Source organism: Mytilus galloprovincialis, chromosome 5 (genome assembly GCF_965363235.1).
Source record: "Mytilus galloprovincialis chromosome 5, xbMytGall1.hap1.1, whole genome shotgun sequence".
NCBI lineage: Eukaryota > Metazoa > Mollusca > Bivalvia > Mytilida > Mytilidae > Mytilus > Mytilus galloprovincialis.
In genome coordinates this window covers 69,635,317-69,659,183 of record NC_134842.1, presented here as the reverse complement: position 1 = coordinate 69,659,183, position 23,867 = coordinate 69,635,317, and the positions used below count along the sequence as shown (strand labels likewise).

The following is a 23,867-nucleotide window of genomic DNA, read 5'->3' as shown; positions in this document are numbered from 1 at the left end:
AGGCATGGTCGCCTTTTTTCATGCCGTCACAATAGGTAATTCAGAGGGAAGCAAGAAAATTCTACGTCATAATCGGATTTTAACCAATGAAGTTCTGAGATCAAACGAACCACACGTTGATTAAATTTTTTAATACAATGGGTACAGAAAGGGATAATTTGACGAAAAATTAGAGAAATGTCTGTTGACGTTAGAAATGTGTATATATCTTTTCTATATTTATAAATTCAGATCGTTCAGTGCAGTTTATTTTGTATTTTTATTGACGTAATCGGTCTTGTACCATCATAACTGTCGTTACCGTTAAAGCTTTAGAAGTGTGCTAGTTCATATTGCACTTTACAAAAGATTCAGCACCCAAATGACGTTTTTGGAGGACAGGAAAGCAGTTATTTATAAGGGAAAATTTACAGATTTACAGATATAGGAAGATGGTGCATGAGTTCGAATGAGACAACTTTCCATCAAAGTAATAATTTGTTTCAAGTAAACCATTATAGATCAAAGTAGGGCCTTAAACACGAAGCGAACACCACGCTATATAGGAACCAAACAATTTCTAGTGTTAAACCATTCAAACAGGAAAACCAACGGTCTAATTTGTGTGAAAAAAGGAGATTCAAAAATACAGGTCAGATTTTGTCGAATCAATCTGAACGAGGACAGTATGATTCATCTTTATCACAAGTTAGTTTCATTGTTATCAATAAAGAAAGTCTTCCATGCGTGCGTTGCGAGCATATCAGATATATATTATTTCGGTGCGTTCATTATAAAATTTGCTAAATGTTATATATTATATATGTGAACAATAATTTTGATACTTAGCTATTTGATTACGACATTATTTATTAAACCCCATCGGTACTGGCATTTTCAGATTTTGAAAATGGTGGATTGAACCTGGTTTCATAGCGCTAAACCTCTCATGTATATGACAGTCGCATCAAATTCTGTCATATTTACAACGATGCGTGAACAAAACAGACATAATAGGTAAAATTGTCAAAATATGGGTACAGCAGTCAAATATTGATACTAATAAGTACTTATATTGATATAACAAAAACACCGCTATGATATTTTAAAAGTATCGCATTGATATTAGAAATAATAGCTTTTGTATATCTATGTATATAAGAAAAACACAGCACTCCAAATTTTACACGGACATAAACGGTTGCTTCTAACTAACTTCTGAATGTATATTTAGACTCAATTGTTGATTATATTTGAACAATAAGTTTTAAAGTTAGTATTTTCTTAATTTTTCGTTGCCGAAATCAACATCCATAGAATGACAGCAATTCACCAAACTACCAAACAACCTGGTATTCTGTAAGATCAATATATAAATGAAATAATTGTAGAGTTTTATGAAAATCCATGTTGATTTGAAAAAGTTATAAAAAAATTTAAAGATGACTATCTGGATTTGGCCTAAACTGAAAATTATTGTTGAGACCGCGTCCCTTATGTTTTTTGTGCCTGCAAAAGGAGTTTCCTACACACCGATAAAATTGAAAGCAAATTTTTTTCAAATAAAATAAGTTCTAGCCCATCCACTACTGTATATATATTAAAAAAAGTTCTCGCCCATCCAAATATTTCCACAAAAAAAGTGCTTGCCCCGCCCCATTTTGCACCGGCCCATCCATCTGATAAATATTGAACGTTCCCTTATATAACTACCTTTTTTTGTATCAAATGATTAATTGTGTTGGTATAAACTTATTTATATGAGAGTATTACCCTAGGTAGAAGAAAATAAGACGAGCTTCAAATAAATAGTTCACGATATGCATCTTTTTGTCGAGCCTGCAACTTTTGTTTCAGAAAGCTCGACATAGGGATAGTGATCAGGCGGCGGCGGCGGCGTTAGCTCACTTCTTAAAAGCTTTATATTTTAGGTTGAAGACCTGGATGCTTCATACTTTGTATATAGATCTGTTATGTTAAGAAGTTTCTGTCAGTCAGTCACATGTCCTATGTCCTTGACCTCATTTTCATGGTTCTGTGACCACTTTGTAATTGTGAATTCTTTATTATTATAAGTAATAGGATAACTATATTTGGTATGTGCGTACCTTGCAAGGTTCTCATGCCAGTCAGACAGTTTTCACTTGATCTCGACCTCATTTCATGGATCAGTGAACAAGGTTAAGTTTTGGTGGTCAAGTACATATCTCAGATACTATAAGCAATAGGTCTAGTATATTCGGTATATGGAAGCCTTCAAGGACTGTAAGGTGTAGATGTCGAACGCGCAGATGTCATCTGACCTTGACCTTATTTTCATGGTTCGGTGGTTATAGTTAAGTTTTTGTGTTTTGATCTGTTTTCTCATACTTTATGCAATAGGCCTACTATATGTGTTGTATGGAATGATTGTAAGGTGTACATGTCTAGCGGGCAGATGTCATCTGACCTTGACCTCGTTTTCATGGTTCAGTGGTCAAAGTTAAGTTTTTGAGGTTTTTGTCTTTTTATCTTAAATACTATATGTAATAGGTCAACTATATTTGGTGTATGGAAATATTTTACGATCTATATGTCCGTAGCGCAGGTTTTATTTGACCTTGACCTCATTATCATGGTTCATTGCTCAGTGTTAAGTTTTTGTGTTTTGGTCTATTTTTCTTAAACTATAAGCAATAGGTCAACTATAGTTGTTGTATGGAAGCATCGTGAGCTGTATATGTCTGTCTGGCATGGTTCATCTGACCTTGACTCATTTTCATGCTTCATTGATCTTTGTTTAGTTATCTTGGCTACTGTTAAGTTTATGTGACAGTTGTAATAAAGCTTTATATTTAGGACTATCAACATAATATCAATGATTAGTAAAGAAGGCGAGACATTTCAGCGTGTACACTCTTGTTTACGGTAGAGGGTTTAATTCTTAAAATCAATAGTTGGGAAAACATGCAACAAAAGCGTGATAAAATGACACCTTAATAGTATAATAAAAAAAAGGCTGTGCAAAGCCTACCTAAAAGTCAAGAGATTTTTTTTTTATTTCTGGGATTCCTTTTAATGACATATAATAAATACACCTTTTTAAAAATGCTAATGCATGTACACCAATTATATCGTCTTTGAACATTTTTTTTTAAAATAATACGACCAAACTAGCAAAATAGATCCTTAGAATAGTATTGTGCGAATATCGTATCACAAGGGGGAACCTTGTCAATTTATATATATACAGAAATGTTGTTAATATATCAAGAAACATTAAGATTTTAATCTGCTTCCTCTGGAACCATACATGGGCTCGATTACCGGATATTCAAATGTTTAATTAATGTTTTTTATATTCCATTTATGGGCATTATGTTTTCTGGTCTGTGCGTCCGTTCGTCTGTGCGTTTGTCCGTATGTCCAGCTTCAGGTTAAAATTCTTGATCGAGGAAGTTTTTGATAACGTTGAAGTCAACTTGAAACTTAGTACACATTTTCCGTATGATATGATCTTTTTAATTCTAATGCCAAATTACATTTTTATCCCATTTTTCCGGTCCACTGAACATAGAAAATGATAGTGTAGATGAGGCATCCGTGTACTAGGGACACATTCATGTTTGAAATTCTTCAACTTTTCGTCATATCGCTGTCGATTTGTATTAAAATTTTAACGTCGTTACCAATGAATATTTCATTGTTTTCGAGAAATATGCACTTTACTATCATTGTCATGAACCCAAAATACGGCAAATAGTTAAAAAGAATTTAATGAAACATATTTTTATCCGCTATCCGAGACAAACTCAACAAAAAGCTATGAATACAAATACGGATATTTCTTAGAATTGACGGCCATCCTTTAAAAGTAACGGTCATCCTTTATAAATTACAGTCAGCCTTTACAAATTACGGTCATCCTTTACAAGTTACGGTCATCTTTTTACCAATCACGGTCATCCTTGTTATATGTTACGGTCATCTTGAAAATATTTTCATGATAATTTACGGTCATCTTAGCGTTTTTTTTTCAAATCGAATTTCCCGTTTCATGCACATTTCTCGGTAGTAATTGGTGATTTCCGTGTGAATCTTTTAAAAATTTACATCTTATCAATGCATGCTTTGTAAAGAAAATGATATAGAAACACTTTAACAGACAATACAGAAACTGACCTAATTTTTCATCCGACATCTTGGGATGACCGTGAATGCAGTTACGGTCATCAGCTTTACCCCAGTGTAATTGAATGAAAAATGCGGATAGTTATACTTAATTTCTCCTGAATACTATTTACACAGGAACAAAAAATTATTCTATGTTAACTATAGAATATATTCAGATAATTTAACCGAATGTATAGTCATCGTGAACTATTTATTTGAAGCACGTCTTATTTTCTTCTACCTTGGATAATACTCTCATATAAATATGTTTATACCAACACAATTAATCATTTGATACAAAAAAAAAGTAGTTATATAAATACGGCTATTTCTTAAAATTGACGGTCATCCTTTAAAAGTTACGGTCATCATTTATAAATTACGGTCATCTTAAAACCAATTACGGTCTCCCTTGTTATGAATCGCTGATTCTGTTACGGTCATCTCTATTGTGATTTGTGATTTACGGTCACCTTGGCGATTTTTTCAAATCGAAATTTCTGTTTCATGCACATTTCTCGGTAGTCATTAGTGATTTCCGTGTGAATCTTTTATAAATTTACATCGTATCAACATATGATTTGTAAAGAAAATGATATAGAAACACTTTAACAAACAATACAGATACTGACCTAATTTTAGTTATCTTTGTTAGTGTTAGGTTTATGTGACAGTTGTAATAAAGCTTTATATTTAGGACTATCAACATAATATCAATGATTAGTAAAGAAGGCGAGACATTTCACCGTGTACACTCTTGTTTACGGTAGAGGGTTTAATTTTTAAAATGAATAGTTGGGAAAACATGCAACAAAAGCGCGATAAAATGACACCTTACTAATATAATAAAAAAGGCGATGCAAAGCCTACCTAAAAGTAAAGAGATTTTTTTTTATTATTTCTGGGATTCCTTTTAATGACATATAATAAATACTCCTTTTTAAAAATGCTAATACATGTACACCCATTGGTATTATATCGTCTTTGAAAATGTTTTTTTTTTAAATAATACGACCAAACTAGCAAAATAGATCCTTAGAATATTATTGTACGATTAGCGTATCACAAGGGGGAACCTTGTCAATTTATATATATATATATATAGAAATGTTGTTAATATTCAAGAAACATTAAGATTTTTATCTGCTTCCTCTGGAACCATACACATGGGCTCGATTACCGGATATTCAAATGTTTAATTGATGTTTTTTATGTTCCATTTATGGGCATTTTGTTTTCTGGTCTGTGCGTCCGTTCATCTGTTCGTTTGTCCGTATGTCCAGCTTCAGGTTAAAATTCTTGATCGAGGAAGTTTTTGATAACGTTGAAGTCAACTTGAAACTTAGTACACATTTTCCGTATGATATGATCTTTCTTATTCTAATGCCAAATTACAGTTTTATCCCATTTTTACGGTCCACTGAACATAGAAAATTATAGTGTAGATGAGGCATCCGTGTACTAGGGACACATTCATGTTTGAAATTCTTCAACTTTTCGTTGTATCGCTGTCGATTTGTATTAAAATTTTAACTTCGTTATCAATGAATATTTCATTGTTTTCGAGAAATATGCACTTTACTATCATTGACATGAACCCAAAATACGGCAAATAGTTAAAAAGAATTTAATGAAACATATTTTTATCCGCTATCCGAGACAAACTCAACAAAAAGCTATGAATACAAATACGGATATTTCTTAGAATTGACGACCATCCTTTAAAAGTAACGGTCATCCTTTATAAATTACAGTCAGCCTTTACAAATTACGGTCATCCTTTACAACTTACGGTCACTTTTTACCAATCACGGTCATCCTTGTTATATGTTACGGTCATCTTGAAAATATTTTGATGATGATTAACGGTCATCTTAGCGATTTTTTCAAATCGAATTTCCCGTTTCATGTACATTTCTCGGTACTAATTGGTGATTTCCGTGTGAATCTTTTATAAATTTACATCTTATCAATGTATGCTTTGTTAAGAAAATGATATAGAAACACTTTAACAGACAATACAGAAACTGACCTAATTTTTCATCCGACATCTTGGGATGAACCGTGAATTCAGTTACGGTCATCAGCTTTACCCCAGTGTAATTGAATGAAAAAGGCGGATTGTTATACTTAATTTTTCCTGAATACTATTTACATAGGAACAAAAAATTATTCTATGTTTAACTATAGAATATATTCAGACAATTTAACCGAATTATAGTCATCCCGGTGCCCAAAATCGAAGACTTGTCGGGCCCAAATAATTTCTGGCCGATAGTACTAGTTGGCAACCTTCCTGACATATGCACTACCATATTAACAGAACGTTTGCTTTTATATAGAAAAATACTCAGTTTTTATTGTATTGTATCTATGTTAACTGAATTGCGTAGCGACACACTTAAACTAAATGTTGAAGTTGGTTGTTAACATAATACACAAAGAGAAAACAGAAATTGCATATGTTGCGATATGAATGCTTCAGGGGACGAGTATCATAGTTTTACCATGTCCATCAGAATTGTTACCTATTTTTTACTATTCATGGGCACACCGGTACAAGTTAGTTAACTCATTACAATCTTATTGTAAATCTCTGACAGTAAAGCTATTTATTTATTTGAAAGCAGCGTCGACAATAACATCGCGTATATAGCTATTATACTACTGTTCTTTGATGTCTTTTGGTTTTCATGTATTGTATATATCTTTGTTTGTCATAGAAAGTATGGGCTTTTTGCAAGAAAAGTATTAATTCATTCATTCATTCATGCATTCAATTCACTATATGTTTGTTATGTAGATTTTTGAAATGGATCGATGAAAAAAGGGCTGTAGCAAAGGCAAATAAATGTTCTCATAACTATCTTGTGTGTGTTGATCATGTTGATGTAAAACCACTAAAGTGAGCACTATGAATGATTAATGAGGTTTAATCATGCAATTAAGTTATTTGAAGAACTGAGAAAATTCACCCCAGGGTATCATTAGCCATGTAATATAATCAGCATATATGTGTTGACATGAAATATCTGTTATACATAGTTTATTGAAAACTACAATTAGAAAATATTAAAATTATTCGAAACATTAAGTTGACTAGTTTCAGGTTTGGTGAAGGATGTTCACTGATGAGTCTTATGCTGACGAAACGCGCGTCTGGCGTATTATATTATAAACCTGGTACCTTTGATAACTATATACACCACTGGGTCGATGCCACTGTTGGTGGACGTTTCGTCCCCGAGGTTATTACCAGCCCTGAAGTCAGCACTTCGATGTTGACATGAATATCAATTGTATGGTCATTTTTATGAATTTCCTGTTTACAAAAGTATGAATTTTTCGAAATTCTTAGGATTTTCTTATCGCAGGCATAGATTACCTTAGAGTTGGGTGCTCACTTTCGCCATATCTTTCCATGTTTTCTTCAGTTTATGTTTAGGTCTTTGTGTTTTTGAAGTATACTGATTTTTCTATATGAAGATAACTTCAAATGCAAAATAATCTTAGCTTGAAAACGTGTTTATTTTGAGAAAAATGATCTGAAAAGTGTGATTAAAAGGTGTTTGAAATTTCATGATTTTTTGTCAATGGGGGACACATGTTCGCTGTTTTTACACATCTATTTAAAACCAAATAACTGCAGCTTTAATCAATATTTATCAAATAAATTTCATTATAGATGAATAGCAAACATTTAAAAGGTGTGAAAAACTGAAATTTAGGGCAATCAGTCAAAGAATTACTAATAAATACTTCTTTGAAATCTTTTTTTTTTCATTCAGGAATTGGCTGAAAATCGTTGTCCGTTTTTCGGTCCTTTGCGGTAATTGCCGAAATGTTGTCTCATTTTCAAAAATAATCATATTTGTTATAAAATATAATTAACCGGCACATTTCTTCCATTTCAACCATCCTTTGAAGTTTTTACACCTCAAAAACATTAAACGGCGAATATGAGCGCCCCACTCTAGCTTTATTTGGCACACCATTTTGGAAACTTGGGTCTTAATTGCTCTTCAACTGTGTACTTGTTTGGCTTTATAACTATTTTTAACTGAGCGTCACTGATATAAGTTATAGGTTGCACTTTGTAAATACAACTGTTCCTCAAAACACGTCTCTTTTGGGGAGATCTTGAGTATTCATAGAAAATTAATTTTGTTTGCATACTGGTTCCCAGTTATGCTCTCTGTGTTCTATCTCACAGAAACATGACTTGGGAATGTTAGAAGTAAATAAACATGTGCATATTGTTTACAGGATTCGAGCGTCACTGATGAGTCTTTTGTAGACGAAACGCGCGTCTGGCGTATATACAAAAATTTAGTCCTGATATCTATGATGAGTTTATTTACATTGAAATCTGTGGTAACCTTTCATTCGAGGTAAGGGTAGTTAAGAAAATTAGTGTTAGTTTAAACTCTGAGAAGTTCAGGGCATATAAACGTTGAAAATATGCCGCACAGCCCTATATTTTGACCTTTGAAAAAAATTGTGGTGCATATGAACTTTCAATTCTAGGATAAGATTTTTTTCAAAACTTCATAGTAAAAGTGGTACAGTTTTGGCCATAAAAAGAGTTCCTATGTGAAATTGCATTGTCAATATCTACAGAAATGCAACCTATAAGCCTGGAACCTTTGATAACTATTAGTGCCTTTTTAAACGTTTAAACCCGCAGCATTTGTTTGCACATGTCTTAAGTCACGAACCTGGTGTTCAGTGGTTGTCGATTGTTGATATGGTTCATAAGTTTTCCTCGTTTCTTATTTTTATTTAGATTAGACCGTTGGTTTTCCAGTTTGAAAGGTTTTACACTAGTAATTTTAGAACCTTTGTTTAGCTTGCTGTTCAATATGCGCCAAGGCTCTGTTTTAAACCCGTACTTTGACTTATAATTGTTTACTTTTATAAATTGCGACTTAGATGGAGAGTTTTATATATCTCTTGGTACTCAAACCACATCTACTAATTTCCAGTCATTCAGATTTGGAACAGTCATTTGGGATTTTTAGTTTACTTTTTCTTCTTTATATATTTTTCTAGCGCCAGTGATGGACGTTTTGTTTAAGTATAAATTAGGGTTTAATGAATGACTTCATTTCAATAATAAATCTGCATACAAACACGCGTACATTCATGTATTATCTGATTATCTATATACTACCATGGGTACATTCATGTATCAACAGACTTTTCTGATTATCTATATACTAACACGCGTACATTCATGTATTATCTGATTGTCTATATACTAACACGCTTACATTCATGTATTATCTGATTACCTATATACTAACACGCGTACATTCATGTATCATCTGATTATCTATATACTAACATGAGTACATTCATGTATCAACTGATAATCTATTCACTAACACGCGTACATTCATGTATTATCTAATTATCTCTATACTAACACGCGTACATTCATATATTATCATGATCATCTGATTATCTATATACTAACACGCGTACATTCATGTATTATCTGATTACCTTTATACTGAAACGAGTACATTCATGCATTATCTGATGACCTATATACTAACACGAGTACATTCATGTTTTTTGGCGACTGAATGATATAAAAAAAACTTTTCATAAACACGTTTGCAGAGTAGTTATATTATGATTTGTTTCAGATAGGTGTTAGGGATTTCTTTATAAACATATATCAACATTATAAATATTTGTATTCGTTCCAGGACAATGTTGGTTATTAAAGCAATGGTCACTCACTTAATTATCACAATGGTGTATGTATTAACTGGTGGAATTTTTCATAGTGGAAAGTACCTCGATTCCAAGATACTGAAAGTGTTTTTCAATGTAGGACCAAGAATGTGCATGTTAAGATGCACCAGGTTCGCTGGATGTACTGCTTTCAACTTTGTAAAAAGTCATTTGTACTGCGAACTGCTTAACAGGACTCTACAGGCCACAGCAGTAGATAAGGAACATTACATGTACTCGGAAATGTCAACTTGGACGATAGTATGTACTAGCAAAAAATATGTTTGAGACAATATCTGTAAAACTCGAATTTCCCTCCTTCAACAGCAATTATTGTTTTATTCAGGCATCTTTTGGGAAATTATCAGTTTCAGTATTAAGTAGAGTATCTACTGCACTAACCTTGGCCAATTAAACACTCTTTCTTATAATTTTTCTAATAAAATAATTAAATTTAAATGTTTACCCCTCCCTTCCAAAAAAAAAAAATATCATGTTGTCCGTTGTTGTTTTCTGAAAAACTAAATCATTAAAAAAATATCGAAGTTAAGTAAACAGGCTTTCGATTTTTACAAAAATGATAGATTATATAGAAAACTTGTCCCTTATTGGTCTGATTTTACTATAACTAAAGCATGTGATAAATTTTTGCATTTTCAAGGGTCTTTTTAATTTTGTCCCCAGTGGTAATTACCCTCCAGTTACCACTGCTTTTTTTCACCTGTGGTAATGTTTGAAAGACCAAATGTTGATTTCTTGTAATGCAATGAAAAGAGCATTATTTCCTGAATGCTTGATTCCACATTTATAGGTGAATGTCTTCCAGTTAAAAAAAAACAGCGGACTTTCCGAAGATCAGAATTTAGAAAAGAATAATTCTGTTGTTCTCTCCTGTTACACCCTTTTTGCGTACCTTTTGAGAATGTCATTGTCAGCACTATAACAGTAAATGTGCGTTTATTGTGTCTTATTAAGTTGATATGTAGATGGAAGAAAACCTCTACACAATTCGAATAAAAAGGACAAAAAGTGCTGTGTAATTCCTTTCTGATAAGTTCTGTCATGTTACTGATATATATGCATGTACCTGATAAAAAGTAACAGCATAACCATAATCAGTCAGAGGACAGATGTTGAAGACACTTTCACTGATGAATCACACAATTAATCTACTATATGCCAATCATTTCATTAATTATAAGTCATATTAAATAAATCTCAATATAATATACCGTATATTGAACGAAAAGACCGGTTTTTTCATTTTTATAACAGCAGAGAACATTGTGCAATTCTAGTATAGTAGATGGTAACAGAAAGGAATTTATTTTAGACTTTTTCATTACCTAGGCATATTTTTCATCTTGCAAATACAGGTTCAAAGGATAAATGACATTGTTTGCTGTTATCTTACAATTGTTATCAATTTGAAATCATGTATTTTTCTTAAACTATGGAAAAACGCAATTGTTTTGAAAAAATAGTTCCTTCCTGTTACAAACTCCGTCTGTTACATGTCCTGTTACTCAAGATTCTTTCATGTTACCGACATATCTGACTATATTTTAGTATATGTCTTAACCTTTTGTATTGCAAAGGCTAAAATAAATCATTGGCAGTTGATAAACGATTACAGGATATACTAGTAAACCACAAATAGTATCTTTAACTTATTTCTTATTCCCATTAGAAACTTTTTAAAATTGTTTCACTTTCGTAACAGGAAACGACTGGAATTTGTTTGTACCATTTTTAAAATTGCAAGTATTACAACATTTAACAATTGTTTGAATTACAGTCAAATGTTCCTGAATCCTTAATGTTTGTTCTTCGATTTGAGCTATTAAAATACCGGTGCAAAAGACATTTTTTTTCCTATTGCAAAAAAATAGACAGTTTCAGATATTGTCTAGTTTATATTTCCCTTTTTCAATAATAATTGATTGCAGTATTAAAATCTCAGGATATTCACATATAAAATTATACACATTTGGCAAATATTTATGTTCATTCATTTATATATTTTTTAAGATAGACACATACATCACATAGATAAAGGTTAAACTACTTACACAATAGTATTTTTAAGCCTAGTACTTTAAAAGATTACATTTTTTCGCTCATTTTAAGTTCAAGCAAGACTAGAATATTATCTTCTCCTCTGCATTGATAATCTGAACAGGTTTTTGCAAGAACCAAATTATCACCACCGATTTCTTAGTTTAAGACAGCTTGGTTTCTTTTAAACAGAACGAATACAGTGAGCTTGCTTTAGTAACAGTTACATTCTTACTAATAATTGAACTGATTGTTTTTAGCCTTCTATTAAACTTATGTTGTAGAGTTAATTGATTGTCCTGCTAATATTGCAGTCACACTAGGCCAAGATCGTACTATGATCTGAGAAAAAGATGCAAATTTTGACGATCGTAGTGCAATCGTGTAGATCGCAGTAAGGTCGTATCACGGCCTTGGTGAGGTCTTCAATATCATTATGAGCGTGGCTAACTTTGAACATCTTCAAAACAATAGTGGTGCGGTCGTGGCGATGTCAGGTCGTAGTAGAAGCGTAGTGCAAGTGCAGTAAGAACGTGGTAAGATCGCAAAGGTTGCCTTACCATCGTTGTGAGAGCATAGTGAAAGCGCGACTCTATTCTGAGAGACGTCGCTACGATCTCATAGGAACGTTATTACAACCTCGCTACGACCATTCGCGTTATCACTGCGACCACACAAATATACCACGTTTATATCACGCTGTACAAGACCATAGTACGATTATAGCACGCCCATGCCGTCCTCATCACGCTCTTCTTACGACCTGACAACGTTCATACCACGTTAATACTACCACCATCATGCCTATTGTCATTTTGACATGAAATATATAAAAGCTTTCCAGGTTTTGTGTGTCTGTATGTAATTTTTGGACCTCTTGTCTTTTTTCTCTTACGTCTCAACTATGTTTGACACATTTGTGTCATCCCTGATATCGTTCACTTCAACATCTTTAGTTTAAGTTTGATGGACTGGCATAAGGTTGTGACTCAGGTTATATTGGTCGGTCCGATTTCTTTGCTGGATCAAATTGCTATTATCATAGCTTCCTCTGCCTCAACATCTACCCCTACCACCACGCACACGTGTTCTGGTAGATTTTGGTGGCATGACTGTATTTTTTCCGAGAAATCTACGCATTAATCAGAAATAGAATAAATGGAACAGAATTTATGTGGAATACAAAGTTGACGTTAATGCTGAGAACGTTGAATGATCGCAGTATGAACGTAGTATAATCGTGGTGAGAATGTGCTATAATCGCATTCGAAGCATTGTAAGATCGTGTTGCAATCGGATAACTCGTGATATGGTCGTAATGAGAACGTGATTAGCGTAATTGGATCTTCAAAATCGTAGAATAAGCGTGGCGAGAACGTTATAAAATCGTAGCAGAATCGTTACAGAAGCGTAAAGAGGACGTAGTATCATTGTGAAAACAACAAAAATTCAAATTCATGCCTCAAATATCGCAACCTTACAACGATCTGAATTAATTTAAGATCGCGATGAGCGTTGTGTGGTCGATGTTTAGTATGACTGGTGCTTAAGGTTATTGTGTGATCTCTTGTGTTAAGCTATGTTCGAGATAACAAGACCGAGAGATTAGATCTTCAATAAAATTATTTTCTGCGGCCGAATAGTCATGTGTCTGAATCAAGTATGACCTGAATCAAGTATGACCTGGATCAAGTATGACCTGAACTGTGGTTGTTGTTCGTGAAATATATCCATGTTAGTTCTAAATGTCAGATCTTTGACAGAAACTGTTTATTTATCTTTAAAAGCATGATATATTGTTAATGTTACCATCGCTGAAAACCAGTTCAAAACCAATAGATTGGTTTTGAATTATAAGGTTGATGTCTGGTCAATAGATTGAATATTACTGTTGATTCTTCCTTTCTTTTGTTGACTTTTGACTCCGCAGTTGTTTTTTTTTTTTAGACAGGTTACCTAGGACATCCTGGTACCAAGTCAAGTTAGAGAAACGTAAAGAAGTAACATTAAGCTTTCAATCTGTACAATGTTTAGAGAAAATATACTGCTTCACGTTTTCTTTATACGACAGACAAACTCATCGGAAAACAGTAATTTTTTTCTTTAAAATTACACCGATTAAATGTTTGACTTTACTTATTATGACTGCTCTAAATTGAACAAATACCAGGATGTCGTATGTAACCTGTCGACAAATACTATAAACCGGACTCAAAAGTCGGTAATATGAAAAAAGTAAATTGGAATCTTTCCTTTTTATATATTAAATCGAACAGTTTGACTCCGATTTATGCCAATACGCCCGTTTTTTATGAATAAATTTGGTCTGAACATGACCTTTGACCAACTCGATCTAAAACATATGTGTGATAGAAGATTGTGACAAGAAAGAACTACAACACACTACATTGTCTTTTAAATGAAAAAAAAAATTGTCTCAGATACACAAGATTTAGTCCATTAAAGATTGACAAAAGGATATAAATTGATCACTGTTTGTACAATTACCTTTTCCGTTTCAATAAATTCAAGTTTTAAACTACATATGAAAACACCTTTTTGTACATGTATTTGAATCGCTTTTCCTGATTTACCTTCATCCGGAATCCTCATATCCAAAAAGAAATATACTAGTGATATGACAGAACCAAAAGCAACAAACAGGAGGCTGTTAGTAACACCAAACCAAGAGCACAACCTAAAATGCCAAATAGTGGAACACCTCGATGTGTTGTTAAAGTCGTATAAACAGTATTTTTTTTTAGAAATTGTGTTTTACTAGATGTACCCAATTTTATAGAACATGTAAGGGATAACGTTCTACACTTGATATCAAATTTAATGTATAATTCAGCATAACAATTCAAACTGGCAGCATAATAATTTCCAATTGTTAAACGAAAAATATATTTAAAGAGGTATAGAAAAATACCACATTTCTGCCAATATCTAAATACTACATTCCGATCACAAGGAAATTCTTAATTATGTCTAACATGTACCATTGCGAAACTATGCATGGTCATCAAAATGCAATTTGAAAAAAACACATTTGTTAGATGGAATGTAACCAATTAATAAAGGGCATTTTTACAGGAATCAGACACGTGTTGGCCGAATCCTTGTTCACTTGGAGAAACCTGTGTCATCACGAGCAAAGACCTTCCAGTGTGTGTTAAATTAGGTATGCTTGTCTTATAGTGCTAATAAAAGGCATCTACTCGTTGTCTGTCAACAATCATATAAATGGGTTTGTGTGATGCCTTTTCAGAATCTAAAGGACTACGAGTATTCTTATTGTTCGTACACCCGAAAAAAATATTAGCGGGACGTCATTGGTTGAATTTTTGACGTTTTAAACCAATAATAACGTTTTGGTGTATGCTTATGGAAATATTACCCAGCGTGCATTAAATTCTGAACCTGCCAATTGAATAAATATTTTACAAACCGACAGAATGTATCAGAGCAGATTAATAGAGAATGTCATATGGCTATTGAATATCACACATGTATCAACTCGCGACACCAATATAATCAAGGGAACTCTGAACCAGGGGTTATTGTAGTTGAGGGTTGATATGTTCTGTGTAATTTTCAAAAGACTATACCATGTTAATTTTATAATATAATATATACCTTAAATAGAACTAATATCTCTTGGACATTTTTCACGAGACATGACGTAATATATATTAGGGGTTTTGTAATGCCTATGAAACTGTGACTGATATCATATTACGTAACGTCAAACAGATTAGAGTTGATAAAACCTATGTAATCCTGCCTGATATAGATACCATCACGGATGGTTGATATAGCAGGATTGTCAAAAATTGTATTACACATACAATATAGGTGGCACAGTAGTATTTGCATTCAAGTATTTAGGTTGCTCTTTTGTGTACCCTACATAAGTCAATGTATCTAGTGTGATTAGACAAAACATACAGTATCAACTGAACACACTTTCCCTAACTGAGGGAGAATCAGGTGTAGAAAAATATGAAATAATTTTACAAACAGATGAAAATGAATTTTTGAGAATTTTTTAAAATTGTGTATTCACTGCATGATAAAAGAGCTAAAGCACTAGTGGCCTTAAGTTTTAAAAAACATTGAAAAAATGAAAGCACTTCAGTTAACTGTGAATGTAGAATTGTTTGCAGTGTAAGAAAGTGGTGAAAATTCATCATTATCCCTTATGGGACAGAATATACTACCGTGCCATCTATACCCGTATATACTACTAATAGGTATAAAGAAAAAAAAACACAAAAAAACTCAAAAGAAAATTCAAAACGGATAGTCCCTAATCAAATGGCAAAATGGCAAAATCAAAAGTCCATATTATAAGTCATATATATATATATATATATATATATATAGATAATATCTCACAATATATCAAACCTCAACTACTATAACCAATGGTATAGTGCTCCCTTAATTATAACATCTCTGATTTACCCTTAGGGTTTTCATATATTTTATTGGCCTATAATGTTTCATGCAATGTCTGACTAAAATATTGGTTCGAAAATAATTTGATATAAGTTACTTAACAAACCAGTTGTGTACCATTTTAAAAATCCAATAAAATATACGCAAATTGCTATAATAGAGCTATTTTGCAATTGTGCAACATATTTTAAGCAAGACTGAAAGGAAAACATATACATTTACTCCGCGGAAAATAACTTCTTATATATTTTGAAACATCTGAAGGTATGATAGTATTGCAAAATGTTTTTTTACTAGTATTGCGTTGTTAATAAATAGTTTTCCTATGAGTATGTAAAACATAAACTTCCGCGTTCTTCGTGTCGAAAAACTTGTTAAAGGTAGCTCGGTATGTGGTTGATAAGCATTGTGGCTAATATTTGAAATACAAATTCCTGCTTTTGGTTTGTTTAATTTCGTTGATTTAGGTGTTTTTTGTAATTTTCTTTTGACGGGATAATGGAGCGGGGTAAAGTTGTTGTCATGTATTCTAAATTACATCTTGTGTCATAATATTGCTTAGTTATCTATCAATCAATTCAAATTACAATTTTTTTCATTCTTTCATTGGTTACTTATTGGCTCATGTATTGACGTTTTGCCTTATATTAGAATGTTGAGAATATACATCCTCAACTCTACCATACTATTTGGCTAACTGCGAGTTCATTAGTATTCACTGTTACTCCTAAATGATGACCGCTGGGAAAACCAAATAGTTCTGAAGTATTCGTTTCGTTTCGCTTTTATTCCGTTTCGTAGTTTGCAGGCACCCCTCTATTCCCCCTTTTCTATTTTTGATATCTTAAGCAAATATTTAAATAATCCAACTTTCAAAAAGCGAAATAATCAAAACCGCACGTTATGTTTAGTACTTTTAAAGTTTGATCAAATATCTAAACTATCAAATATAAAAGCATAGTTTAGAATTTTGAAATTTTTACTATTTGGTGAAAATTTCAAAATTTCAAAATTTTTAAAATGTTTGGAATTTTAAAACTTTGATCATGTTGATAAAAATTTAAAAAATCTAAAATTTAAAAAAAAAATTAATATTTTGAATTGATAAGTGTTACACGGACCGCGTAGCTGATTGTTTCAAAATGTGCACTACATTTGTTATGTTATTTCTTCATAGACAGAAAAAATATTACAGTCATACCTGATGATTTAATTCTGAATTCCATATAAATTATGAATCAGCTTCTTCTTCTCTGGATCTTTACACCCTTTATAGGGTAACCATACTTTCGCATGTTTCGTATGTCGAACAGTTCCACCACCAAAAAAATAAATGAAGAATAAATTAACAATCGTAACACAACAACATTATATACACTATTTACATTTTTTACGTCTTTATGTGTTTTTACAAGAACGGTTTACAGGTTACGGCCACATGCCAAAATTATATCTATGAGCTGTTAGACACAACTCTGTCATCCAATCAGAAGACGCATCACATCCAAAATTATAAATAATCAATATCAGAAACAATCTAATCATTCTGTTTTTATATGAAAAGAACCAAATAATACTTTTAGAAACACCAAAGCATGTTTTTAAGTCAAAATATCGACAAAACAGAAACACGCTGCTTTTACGATTAACACATTGAAACACTGTAATAGTCATATCTATATTGAATTCTTATATATGATATGTTAACGGATGCCACATGTATAGCAGGATCTTCAACATTTCGGGAGCACTTACAATCACCTTCAGTTTTTAGTGGGATTCGTGGTACTCAGTCTCTGGTCTCCTATTTTGTGTTTAGTGTACTGTTGTTTGCCTTTTTGTTTATTTTTTTACACATAAGTTAACGTTGTCAGTTTATTTTCAACATGTGAGATTGAATGTCCTCTTAGTATCTTTTGTCTCTCTTTTATCTGTCCATTATCAAGTTTTACATTTTTATTTACTTTAGAAAAAGCAGATTATTTAGGTTGTTACAGGGATGATAGTAGCAGGCACTTGAAACACAACGTTAAGCTGAGTGGAGGCATGTCCCTTACATTTTGTAAGCAACGTTGCAGTGGATACCGATTTGGTGGCTTACAAGTTTGTATCTTATAAAAATTCAAAAAAAAAAAACAACTTCATTTTATCAAAGATAAACAAAATCCAATGTAAGGTCAAGATATAGTTAATTGAATTTTGAATTGTACTTGTATGTGCATGTAAGTCCGTTCGTTCTAAAGGAGTCAAATAGCAAATAATTTTAGCAATAAAAAGATATAATTCCTCAGCAAATCTGATATTATAACACTATCTGAACACTATATATTCCTAGAAACCCTATAAGACTTTTTTGTGATCTCAAAGATAATTGGCATAAATCTATTCAATTTGAATGAATTGTGGTTTTTTGTGAAAAAGTAATAAATCATTCTTTAAGATATGTTTAAAGTAAAAAAAAAGTACTGCTTATAATTTATACTGCTTTATAAAGTTTTTAATTCTTAAGGGCGCTCGCTTCTCAGTTTTAAAATAATTAATTTTTGAAAATACTAGTTTACATTGATAAGGGATTAATTAAGGAATCCAAAGAGCAAAAGAAATATATAGGTCTACGTGCTTGTTTTTGAGATTTTAAAGCCATTAAAATTTTGGCGGGAAAATATTCTCTCTTGAATTTTCATAGCTTTATCATTGACAAGTTTAAACTCTCAAAAGCTATTAAAAAATAATTTGAATTTTATAAGACTTTTACAGATGGCTTATCATCATACATGTGAAGATTTATAAGAAAAAAATAGGGGTCAATGGGCAAATTATTTTAAGGCATTCAAATGGATAAAATCAGAGGATTCCGAAAATCTGACAAAAATCCGAAAACATGACAATAGTCCGGCCGATTGGTGCAGATATAGAGCAGACTTGCTCACTTGATGAGGAAAGCATGAAACTTTACCTAGAAGTTCTTGGTTATATACCCTTTGATTTCAGCTATGGACCCACTCTGAAAAATCCAATATGGCTGCCATTTTCAAGATGGCGGAAAAACGGTATAATATTAAAGATTGCTCTAAAGGTATTCTATATAATTTCGGAAATTAAAGTAATGATTCTTTAAAAATGGACTTCATGTTCTTGAATTTGTTATCAATTAATTTTAAAATATAAAAAAAAACATAATTTGGTTATTTCTATAACACATACATTTGCAAATATGGCTGCATATACAAAATCAAATAGTAAAATTCAAAATTTTTATCAATATATTACATGTTATTGTAATTGTTCTTTAAACGCTTTCAGTTTTAATGGTTGGAATGAAATAGGTTGAAACGAGTCGATTGAACGTTAATATAGATCGGTTAAATGTGGTGGAATAGTAGGTAAATCATCTGAACTTTGAGGCAGTGCCGAGAACACCCTGTCTCGTGTCTCTTCAATGTCACGTCTTGCGTCACTTATCGCGTTTTCATCTGCCGTATCAACTACATCGTTGAATTATTCTATTTTATTAATAGGTGTACCTTTCTTCAGGCGGATTAGACGATTGCCATCATTTAAAAAGGTGCAACTTTTTCCTTTACCAACTACGTGCGAAACCAATTCGCAACTATTCAGCGAGCTTGGTCCTAAAATGCACTTCTGGTCAGCACTTTTATTAGTTTTAATGGTATCAGTCATGTTTGAGTTTGGCGGAACTGTGAGGTTCGTTTTATGCAAACGCACACTTGCTGAGTTGAAATCTCGTTTCCAATGTTAACAAATGCCGCATTTATCACTTTATTGTTGATTGTAATTATGGGAATACTCAGGTTTATCACTGCGCTCAGTGTGTCCAAAACAACTAGCCTAAGTATAACATCGTCTGATAATGGCTCTTTGCACACATCTCATTGTATATTTACTCTATTAATGTCGAGAGTCGTTCTTTATAATCTTCCTAATAACAAGCTGTTAACCCAAACCACGTAGCGTTACGTTCTCCAAATCTCCATTTTCTGCAGGAATTAATTTCTCATTTACTATTGTTATCATTACAGCAGTCTCCACAATCATGCTCACAATCTGGTCATGTATAGTACCTCGTACTGCCAAGCTCTTTCAAATGGTTCGTCTGATGACAATATCGGACGAGGCCTTTGGCCTCTGTTCGTTTTTTTTTTTGATGAGGTGATGTTTCATGGCCAATAGACTCTACTGGCCCGATCCTTTGCTGTTTAAAGACTCCATTGTTGGGGTTGCACTTTGATTTGCTCCGTGTCCTGGTGAAGGTGACCATTGTCTGAAACAACCGGGATTTCTGTAGTTTGTCCGTGGAGATGCTAACCGTTGTCTTTAGGCACTATATGATCTCTAGCTAAGTGGGGGTGTTGCTAATCGACAGGCATTAAGCTTGTATTTCGCAACAGATCTTCCACGTGTATATTGTTCAGGTGATCTTCCATTGAACTGGTGATCTTTCATGATTATTTGATCAGAAGAACCGAAGTTATATTGATTGGCCAATCCACGGTTATGCTGTTTAGTTGAAAGCATAACATCAGCTAGTTTTGAGACCATTTGTGTGATGTTATGCACCTCATTATTCAAAGGACTGCTCATATTTCCTGTATCGGTCGGTGATACTGTGCCATCAGCAAGGTAGACTTTATGTCGATGGTCATAATTGGCACTTTTTTATCCATATATCGCCATCTGGTTTGCTATTGAGGTTTTCAATTATTTTAAAGCCTTGTTGAATGTTTCTGGGTTCCTTTCTGTTACATGCTTTGCAGAATCTTTGTCTTTACATCATCATAATACGACATAATGCTTCGGTTCCAATCTGGTTTGATCATCTTTCTTGCTGAAGCGCTGCTCCAAATGAATGCTTTTATTAAGGCCTTGGGATCATCGTCTGTGTTTACCTTGCGAGCGTACTCAAAGCCAACATCGGCCTAGCAATCTGGGGCCTACACACATGTTTCCTGTTTTAACATTGTCATCTACCGGCAGTTCGTTCAAATGAGTAAATTAACGCCTGCCAAGTCATGGATCCTCTTTAATTGAGTTTTTGCATTTTTGGGAGATGTGGGCTTCGGCTTCGATCCCTTGCACCAAGATTTCCTTGCCATCGGGTATATTCTCTCTCCAGTGAAGAGTCTGAGGAAGAGGTGTTGCCACACTCTTTTGGTTTCCTCTGCCCTTTCCTGGATCGGTCAATGGAGTCAGCTTGCTGTTATGGGAAGCCTGTTAGAGCTTCAAGAGCTGACGAGGTTGTCATAATTGGAGTGGTAAATGTGGGATTTGCCATTTACTAGACGGGGATGTTACCGTAAGTAGGCACTGCATTCAGCATTGGAGAAACCTGATAGAATCCACTTGAAGCCAATTTCTGTAATGGAGTGCTGCTCTGAACCAAATATTATTGACTCATAGTAGATGGCTAATGTGCGTAAGAAGACACATAAGCCTTCTGCTGGTATCCTTGATTAGTGATAGAGGTTTATAGTATGTTCTTAAATGGAGATTGTTGTTGAATAATTTGAACTGTCTCATGCAGAGCCAAGGACCCTGACATAGGACTTTTGACTTTAGGTGAAGACACCTTCAACAGAGTTGGCGCGGATTGTGTTGTGTATATATAGTAAACTTGCGTTGTAATGGCTAAGGTCAAATTTTGGCTTAGATGATGTGTCCATTGCAGGAATTTTAACTTCTTTATTTCGTTTGTCCACTCATTCATTTACCACAGATGCAAGTTGTTGGAAGGTACCCTGCTGTTCAAATGCACTTTCAAATTGAACTGTGTCTCCTTCCTTAGTTGTTGTCAGCTTGTCCATTCGTCTCACCACAGCATTGAATATCTTATTGGTCTGACCATCAATTCCTCCAAGCAATTATTACTAAAGTTGCTGAGATATTTCTCTCATCTGTTCGTTATGATATCCATTGCCTCTCTCTGTTCAGCTTGAAACGTAATGAGCAGTGTGTTTCTCCATATCCTAAAGTGATTCAGTTTCTGCCATTTTAATGTTCTTGTCCTTGTTGTCCTCCATTCCTGCCATTTGACTGATATGTGTTTAAATGATTCTCAATTCACAGTTTAATATCTCAAATTGCAAAATATTGAGACCCAAGAAATAAGATGGGCACTGAATAATATCTTAAGGCAGAAAAATCTTTTTTGTGTGACCTAAGACAACAAATAGTGCAGCTTTTAATGAAGCTTCTACTGCAGCTTTTTATGAAAGCTACTTCTTTGTGTATGAAATGACAAGCAAGGCAAAATCAAAAAGTACAGAACTCGGACGGATACTAAATGACACTATACATTAATAAAATGCTTATATTCCGGTCAATACACAATAATGAATATTTGTTTATTTTTCAAGGCGGCCATTTTGAAAATAGCCGCCATTTTGTATTTCAAAGATAGATCAAAACAAAATCTTACCGAGTACACCAAGTAATTCAAATACGTTGATTTTTGTGCTTCCAGCATCAAATCCGCTGTGGTTTGTGCAATACTGGAAAATATTTTAGAACGTACGGCATCCATCTTGAAATAAGCCGCCATATTGAATTTTGAGGGTGGGTCCATAGCTAATATTGCTCAGTACACAAATATGCAAATTGTGGTGCTTTCCACATTATTTAAGCAATTTTATCACCGATCGGCCGGACTACAAGCGAACTTCCTTAAATACCTTCCTGATCATTATATTGCAGAATGGTAACGAATGTCGGTGCGGAGATGTCTTGATTGAAAGTAAAAATCCTAAAATTCCAGAAATAGAATGCAAAAAAGACTGCAGCGGAGAACCTGAGCGGAAATGTGGTGGAGGAATGAGGAATTCAATTTATTTTGGTAATAAAAAGTTGAATCACAAAAATACAAATGGAAAACTCAAAAGCTCAAACACATCAAACGAATGGATTACAATTGTCATATTCCTGACTTGGTACATGCTTTTTCTTATGTAGAAAATGGTAGATTGAATCTAGTGTTATATCTATCGAAATCTCTCACTTGTATGACAGTTGCATCAAATTATTGCACTCTAATTTACATCCACTAGTCTCGATACTGCTAAACTGAAAAGTCTTAAATGGACAGACAATATAATGACCTAAAGAATCATAGGCTCCTAGGTTCCTGTGTCATCTTTAAAATGTTTAAATAATAAGTTTGATCATAAAGTTAGGTTTTTTTTGGTCATATTTTAGTTTTTCTTACTATGACTGTTGTCAACATTTAATGCAATAATTGGTACTTTACCTTAGGTTTCATTTTCAGTAAATGAAGCATTTCAAGAATGACTGTAATATTTTTTTGGTATATGAAGAAATAACATAAAAAAAAATGTGGTTCACAATGAATAACCCGGGAAGCGATTAATTTTCAAAGTGTACACAACATTGTTGAGGTTTTTGCGACAGACAGAAAACATATTACAAATTCCACTTTTAAGGAGTAAATCATGAAA

The 23,867-nt window shown here is 33.2% G+C and overlaps 1 long non-coding RNA gene across 1 annotated transcript in view; it reads left to right on the top strand.

Moving 5' to 3' along the window:
* LOC143074695 (uncharacterized) overlaps positions 1-23,242 on the top strand; it is a 27,045-nt gene extending 3,803 nt beyond the window's left edge. Inside the window, exons 2-5 of the long non-coding RNA XR_012978012.1 lie at positions 9,849-10,137; positions 15,031-15,118; positions 18,368-18,501; positions 23,110-23,242. This is a non-coding gene — a long non-coding RNA (uncharacterized LOC143074695). The remainder of the gene's footprint in view (positions 1-9,848; positions 10,138-15,030; positions 15,119-18,367; positions 18,502-23,109) is intronic.
* Positions 23,243-23,867: the final 625 nt, after the last annotated feature.